Here is an 8,605-nt window from a genome sequence, read left to right on the forward strand (position 1 = left end):
TTATTATTTGCTTTCTTAACATGTTTTTTCTAAAAACCATGAACTGTATTGAGAAACACCTAGTTTTAATCTATATACTTGGTATCAAATGCACCTTAACTCTCTGTAGATACCATTAATGAGCTACCTGGTCATTTACTAATTAAAGGTGATTATACCAATCAGTGATAAGCATCTAATTGCGGATGTACCCCACTAATGGTGCTTAACTGCATCTGAGCATGACTGCTATATAGTGGTGGACAGGGTCGGTACTTGGATGGGAGACCACTTTAGAACACCCTGTTACTGCAATATTTGCTTTCATTTTGTTTACTTCAGAGATTTATATACCAATGGTGGATCTTTGGTTGTGAGAAAAATACAGATGCTAACCCATTAACTATAAAGGATTCTTTGTAGTAATTTTGGGATCTTTCTTGGTGATAAATTTATGCTTATTATTGTCTTATTTAGACAGTACAACCAAGAATGAGTTTGTTATCTATACATAATTGACTGGTGTACAGTACAATACAAATAAGGAAGGATTTACCTTGATTGGATATCTATGGCCTTGATACTTTCTTGCCATATAATTGTCATATCCAATCTGTACTTTTTGAGCCTGCTTGTCACATGTGTGTCTGTCCCTTCTTTTCATTTTTCTTGTTGAAAATATGACCGATTCCATTTCCAATTTAAAGTGACAAATGAAAGGGCTAGCTTAAAAAATTGCGGACATACCCCACTGGAGATGCCCAATCTCTTCCGATCTTGGAAGCTAAGCAGTGGAGGGCCGGACCAGTACTTGGATGGGAGACCACCTTGGAACATCCTGGTACTGCAAATAAATTTTGCTGCCCAATTCTAAGTCACAGATAGGTACTCGGATCCATATGACCTATGATTTAATTTCCTGCAACTACTTTTTCCATTTGGGATTCTTGCAGTATGAATGATGGTCATATACTCATTTGACGGACACCACTGAGACTAGAAGGTGATATCCCCCTTTTTTTGTGAATTTTAAAGCTTTTTCGGCTTACACTAAACTATAGCAATTTTCGCTAATTATTTACTAAAATTGATATAAATATTTTTGCTTAATAGTCTTGAATCACATATAATAATTTTTGAACTCCGACAATTCTATATATTTTAATAAGAACCTATTAAAATCATGATTTTACCAGCCTAAGACATTAATATAACTTAGTTCGTCTGAGGTAGAGTGCTCCCAAACAAGAGTCTACTTCTTTTTCCATTTTCTCTTATTTGGTATTTTTTCTTCAATATACTTTTGACTCATGGGAGCACCACTGAATGGTAACTATACTCAGTGCACCTGAAAAGATACAATATCTTTCTATATGCACAGTTACCTTAATCTGAAGCAATTCTATAACATAAATTTCAGTTTCTCAGAGGACATTACTCAGATTTCTTTTCTTACAAAAATTGTTGTTATAGAACAAAAATGTTAAATAAAATACTGTGAGCCAAAATGGCTGCCCTCTGGTCTCAAAATGGAAAAGAAGTGTCGCCTGTCACTTCAAACTAGATACAGTCATAGGAAAATCACCATTTGAGTCCGTGAGCGCTCATGAAAGAAAAGGAAAAAAGAACATACATAGTGTATACCATTTTCTCATTTAGCATTTCACTATTAGGAAAATATCAAATCTCCCGTACCAGAATGATTGGTCTACCTGAAAGGTAGACAAACACACTTTTTATAAAGCTGAGGTCTGGCCCATCAGAAATCCTCTTTATCGAATCTCCTCATCAGCATGGTGCACCCGAAAAGAGAAATCAAACTCCAATAGTGCAACACCGTTTTATTAAAACATTAAAACACATAAACCTCGAAATTATAGATGGTCTCTCACCAATTGAAATGGTCCACCTTACGGCAGACAAAACAGCAAGGTTAAGATGATAAACACAGGCGTCCCTGGAACCCGCAGTCCAAATCCAATGGTGAAGTCCCAAATATTCTCCAAGGATAATCCTCCCGCCAACGCGTTTCGACACGTCCTGTGTCTTTCTCAAGGCATTGTATGGATTACCATTTGAACCTATATATACCCCATCCAATTACACTTTACACAAACCTATTTCCAGACATGGATCAACTGCAAACTAATATTCCTATCCTATACATGTAACCCTCTCCATTCCCCAAGTCCATTCCTTCTTTTAACACTATTGAAGACTCCCGCTCTGTATTCCGTGTGTCCCTTCCGGAAATGCGTCACCCGGAAGTCGTCATCGCGTGGCAGCTTTTTTACCGGAAGTTGTCATCCAATGCAAGACAATGCTAGACCTCATGTGGCTGGAGTGTGTCAGCAGTTCCTGCAAGACGAAGGCATTGATGCTATGGACTGGCCCGCCCGTTCCCCAGATCTGAATCCAATTGAGCACATCTGGGACATCATGTCTCGCTCCATCCACCAATGCCACGTTGCACCATAGACTGTCCAGGAGTTGGCAGATGCTTTAGTCCAGGTCTGGGAGGAGATCCCTCAAAAGACCATCTGCCACCTCATCAGGAGCATGCCCAGGCGTTGTAGGGAGGTCATACAGGCACGTGGAGGCCACACACACTACTGAGCCTCATTTTGACTTGTTTTAAGGACATTACATCAAAGTTGGATCAGCCTGTAGTGTGTTTTTCCACTTTAATTTTGAGGGTGACTCCAAATCCAGACCTCCATGGGTTAATAAATTTGATTTCCATTGATAATTTTTGTGTGATTTTGTTGTCAGCACATTCAACTATGTAAAGAACAAAGTATTTATGTCAGGAATCGACTTACCAGACTGGCATCCGTCCGCCGCTGCGGACTCCGTCCTGGCTCCCTGCGGTCACCTGTCGCCTATGCCCCTGCCATGGGACATCATCAAGGTCCTGGGAACACTCCTGAGCCAGCGGGCGTGTGCGCGCCGCGTCCCCGCTGGGCCGCGGCGTGGGCGCCGCCATGACAGTTTCCAAACAGCTAGTATGCTGCGGCCAATCCGGTGCGTGGCCGCACCCACTGTCCTTTCCTCCATCCAATCCCTGCACACCATGGGGTATATAGGAGGCTACAGTTTCACCTCACAGGCATCCTGGACTTCGTGTCATTCTGACAACCTGCATGAAAGGATCGGCTCCTGTTTCTCCTGAGTTCCTGGTTCTCTGCTAAGAACTTATACTCCTGGTGATTCTGCTTTGCTCCCGTGGAACTTCAAGGCTCAGCAATACCAGCAACCTGCATTGGGCTTCACACTCATCACCACCTTGTGTGCTTCAGCCTGCAGTTGAAGACTAAACTCCAGGTGTGTTCATTCCTCCACCTGTGACACAGCTTGCTGCTGCCAGTGCCTCATCACCTGCACTGTGAGTTGGTCTCCTGCTTATGCTCAGGTTTGCAATATCCATCAACTGCCTTAGTTCTTTGTTTTAAAACCCTGCTCTGGTTTTCAAACCAGAATCATTTCATTGACATTCATTCTGTTGTTTTATATTTCCGGATATGATTTCTCAAGTCACCTATCATCCATTGCCATAGACTATTTGTTATCATTCCAAGTGTTTTCTCATCTGATATATTATTTCTGCTGCATTTCTGTTTAAACTTATCTGCTAAATAAAATACCATTGCGCTCATGCGCAAGAACGTGATACAACCTCCTCGTCTCTTTCCTCCTACCTCCACTGACCCACTAGCGCCCCCTCCGGGGACACAGACCGAACACAATCTGACAGTAAGTCCAGGATCGATGGACTCGGATGGTGGACGGAGTGTGGGGTCAGAGGCCTTGCAAAATCTGGTCTCCCGTCTGGATGGTCAAGAGGTTGCGCAGCAGCAGATGCTTCACTTTCTACAAGGGATGTCCTCCCGATTGGATACACTGCAGCAGTCCCTGCCAAGTGTACTCTCACCTACTGTTACCCCAGCACCTGCCAGTGCTGTAAGTTCTTCTATGTCGGCTGCATCAGCTCCAGTGTCTCGTCTGCACTTGCCCGTGCCGAGCAAATATGATGGCAGTCCTAAATTATGTCGCGGGTTTCTTAATCAGTGCGAAATACAGTTTGAGTTATTGCCACATAACTTTCCTACACCAAGGTCCAAGGTTGCCTACATCATATCCTTACTCTCTGGATCTGCTCTGAATTGGGTGTCTCCTCTGTGGGAACGTGCTGACCCTCTGATCAATAACTACTCAGACTTCGTGTCAACCTTTAGACGGATCTTTGACGAGCCTGGTCGTGCAACATCAGCTTCGGCAGACCTGATCCAACTTCGTCAAGGTAACCGAAGCATGGGACAATATGTCATCCAGTTCCAGACGTTGGCTGCAGAAGTCCAATGGAACAACCAAGCTCTGGTAGCAACCTTCTGGCACGGACTTTCGGATCGGATCAAGGACGAACTGGCAACCCGTAACATTCCTGTTCAACTGTCTGACTTGATCTCCCTGTGTATAAAGCTGGACTCTCGCATCCGCGAACGCAATAATGAACGCGCTCGGAGTGAGCCTCGCAGAGTAAGGTTCATACCTTCTGTACAGTTTCAGCCTCCTTCTTCTGACGAGCCTATGCAGGTAAATAGGTCCCGCCTAACCCCTGAGGAGCGGGCAAGAAGAATACGAGAGAGGCTTTGCCTATACTGTGCTGCTGCGGGTCATCAAATTAACTCCTGCACGATGCGTTCGGGAAACGCCAGATCCTGACTTGTAAGGGAGGAGTCAAGTTAGGATCATTCAGTCAAGCTCCTTCTCAACAAGATCTCATTCTTCCAGTGACGCTAGAAACTTCCGTTGGGCTCCAGTCTGCGTCAGCATTAGTGGACTGCGGTGCTGCAGGAAATTTTATCACCCAAGCTGCGGTAAACAAATTTTGTTTGTCTACCTGTGAACTCTCTTATCCTGTATACATTACTGCTGTGGATGGTAGTAGAATCTCTAAAGGGAACATTTCACATCAAACTACCCCAGTGGTTCTGGGAGTTGGATTTCTCCATTCAGAAGTGATCAAGTTCCTGGTCATCCCTCAAGCCACCCAGGAGATTGTCTTGGGCATGCCTTGGCTTCAACTACATAACCCACAGTTCGACTGGACAACGTTGCAGCTTACCTCATGGAGTTCACACTGTCATCATTCCTGCTTAGCCCAAGTGTGTCCCATCAAGTCTACCGAAGTAAAGTCACAGCTAACACTCCCAGCAGCTTATCAAGACTTCGCAGACGTCTTCTGTGAGAAGGCTGCTGATATCCTGCCGCCCCATAGGGAATGGGATTGTCCCATCGATCTCCTTCCTGGCAAGAAGCCACCCAGGGGGCGCACCTACCCTTTGTCTGTTCCTGAAACAGAGGCGATGAGTAATTACATCAGAGAGAATCTTCAGAAAGGATTCATCCGTCCGTCATCATCACCCGCTGGTGCAGGTTTCTTCTTCGTCAAAAAGAAGGATGGTGGATTACGTCCATGCATTGACTATCGGGGTCTCAATGACATTACCATCAAGAATAGTTATCCTCTACCACTTATTACCGAACTTTTTGATAGAGTTAAGGGGGCTCGCATCTTCACCAAGTTAGATCTCCGCGGTGCCTATAATCTCATCAGAATCCGGAGTGGTGACGAGTGGAAGACAGCCTTCAACACTCGAGATGGCCATTATGAATACCTGGTAATGCCATTTGGGTTAAGTAATGCTCCAGCAGTATTCCAACACTTCGTGAACGAGATCTTTCGTGATGTCCTGTATAAGTACCTTGTTGTTTACTTAGATGATATTCTTATCTTTTCTCAAGACCTTCCATCTCATCGCCTACAAGTCTGTGAAGTTCTCCGACGTCTTCGTGAGAACCGTCTCTACGGGAAATTATCTAAATGTACCTTCGAAGTTCCCTCTATACCCTTCCTGGGGTATATAATTTCCGGATCGGATCTTCAGATGGACCCGGCAAAATTGGAAGCCATTGCCAATTGGTCCATTCCAAACTCCCTCAAATCTATCCAGCGGTTCCTGGGTTTTGCCAACTATTATAGAAAATTTATTCGAGGATTCTCCACTCTCATCGCTCCTATTACCAACCTGACTCGGAAAGGGGCAGATCATTCCAACTGGTCAGAAGAAGCCTTGGCAGCCTTCCGGAAGATCAAGCTAGCCTTTATGTCTGCTCCAGTGCTGTCACAGCCAGATGTCAACAGGCCGTTCGAGTTGGAGGTAGATGCCTCTACAGTTGGGGTTGGAGCTGTTCTCTCCCAGAAGGGATCTGATGGGAAAGTTCACCCTTGTGGATTCTTTTCTCGCAAGTTTCTTCCCGCAGAAGCTAACTACTCCGTGGGAGATCAAGAGTTACTAGCAATCAAACTGGCTCTCGAGGAATGGAGATATCTCCTAGAAGGGGCTAAACATCCGTTTAACATCTTCACGGATCATAAAAACCTGCTATACCTAAAAGCAGCTCAGTGCCTTAACCCTCGCCAGTCCAGGTGGGCTATGTTTTTCTCACGTTTTAATTTTAGGCTTCATTTCCGCCCAGGTTCACAGAATGTGAAAGCCGACGCATTATCCCGGTCCATGGAATCAGAAGAGGGAACAGCTGACTCTGTGCCACATTCCATCCTGAGTCCCGTGGTTTTCGCTGCCTCTCAAGTCTCTCCAGCTCCACCTCCGGGTAAGACTTTTGTTGCCCCAGAACTCCGTCCCAAGTTGCTAGCTTGGGCCCACCAATCCAAGTTCACTGGTCATCCTGGTGTCCTGAAGACATTCAAGTTCCTTTCTGCGTCATATTGGTGGCCGAAGATGAAAGTGGACATCCAGGATTTCGTGGCATCCTGTCCGAAATGTGTGCAGCACAAGACTCCTCGTCAGTCTCCAGCAGGTCAGTTACAACCCTTATCTGTCCCTAATCGTCCTTGGTCTCATCTATCAATGGATTTTATCACTGATCTTCCACCTTCTCAGGGACATAACACTATTTGGGTTGTAGTGGACAGATTTTCCAAGATGGCTCATTTCGTTCCTCTCCAGGGTCTCCCTTCTGCCCCGAAACTTGCCCAGATCTTCCTACAGGAGATCTTCCGTTTACACGGTTTACCCTCCGAAATAATATCTGATCGGGGGGTACAGTTTGTAGCGAGGTTTTGGAGGGCCCTCTGTTCTGCCATGCAGATAAAATTGAAATTCTCGTCATCATACCATCCTCAGACGAATGGGCAGACAGAGAGAGTCAATCAAGAACTTGAGACTTTTCTAAGGTTATATGTGACATCCTCCCAGGATGATTGGTTCAATCTGCTCCCATGGGCCGAGTTTGCCCATAACTTTCGTTACCACACTGCTACAGACACGACACCATTCTTTGCAGTCTACGGGCAACATCCCCGAGTACCTGAATTCCAAGAACTCCCTCACTTGGATGTTCCTGCTGCCACTACTGCTCTGACTCAGGTTTCCTCCATTTGGAAAAGAATTCATGTTTCCCTCAAAAAAGCCTCCAGTCGATACAAGATCTACGCCGACCGCAAGAGACGTGCGGTTCCCCATTTGAAACCGGGGGACAGGGTTTGGTTATCAACCCGCAACCTTCGTCTCAGGGTCCCATCCATGAAGTTTGCACCACGCTTCATTGGTCCTTACCCTATTGAGAGTGTCATCAACCCAGTGGCTTACAAGTTGAAATTACCACCTTCACTTCGTATTTCTAATGCCTTTCACATTTCTCTCCTCAGACCTCTAATCCTAAACCGCTTTCAGAATACTCTTCCAGTAGGTCCCAAGGTTCGAACTCAGCGGGGCGTGGAATTTGAGATCAATAAGATTCTGGACTCCCGTTGCCGGTATGGACGTCTCCAGTACCTGGTCGATTGGTTCGGTTATGGCCCAGAGGAGAGAAGCTGGGTGAATTCATCTGATGTCCATGCTCCTAGGTTGGTCCGTGTCTTCCACAGCACTCATCCCTCCAAACCACGTGGGTGTTCGGTGTCCACCCCTAAAGGAGGGGGTACTGTCAGGAATCGACTTACCAGACTGGCATCCGTCCGCCGCTGCGGACTCCGTCCTGGCTCCCTGCGGTCACCTGTCGCCTATGCCCCTGCCATGGGACATCATCAAGGTCCTGGGAACACTCCTGAGCCAGCGGGCGTGTGCGCGCCGCGTCCCCGCTGGGCCGCGGCGTGGGCGCCGCCATGACAGTTTCCAAACAGCTAGTATGCTGCGGCCAATCCGGTGCGTGGCCGCACCCACTGTCCTTTCCTCCATCCAATCCCTGCACACCATGGGGTATATAGGAGGCTACAGTTTCACCTCACAGGCATCCTGGACTTTGTGTCATTCTGACAACCTGCATGAAAGGATCGGCTCCTGTTTCTCCTGAGTTCCTGGTTCTCTGCTAAGAACTTATACTCCTGGTGATTCTGCTTTGCTCCCGTGGAACTTCAAGGCTCAGCAATACCAGCAACCTGCATTGGGCTTCACACTCATCACCACCTTGTGTGCTTCAGCCTGCAGTTGAAGACTAAACTCCAGGTGTGTTCATTCCTCCACCTGTGACACAGCTTGCTGCTGCCAGTGCCTCATCACCTGCACTGTGAGTTGGTCTCCTGCTTATGCTCAGGTTTGCAATA

General features: G+C 46.3%; 1 pseudogene; it reads left to right on the forward strand.

Moving 5' to 3' along the window:
- Positions 1–712: 712 nt before the first annotated feature.
- LOC134913181 (5S ribosomal RNA) lies at positions 713–832 on the forward strand (annotated as a pseudogene).
- Positions 833–8,605: the final 7,773 nt, after the last annotated feature.

This window comes from Pseudophryne corroboree, chromosome 4 (genome assembly GCF_028390025.1).
Source record: "Pseudophryne corroboree isolate aPseCor3 chromosome 4, aPseCor3.hap2, whole genome shotgun sequence".
Classification (NCBI taxonomy): Eukaryota; Metazoa; Chordata; class Amphibia; order Anura; family Myobatrachidae; genus Pseudophryne; species Pseudophryne corroboree.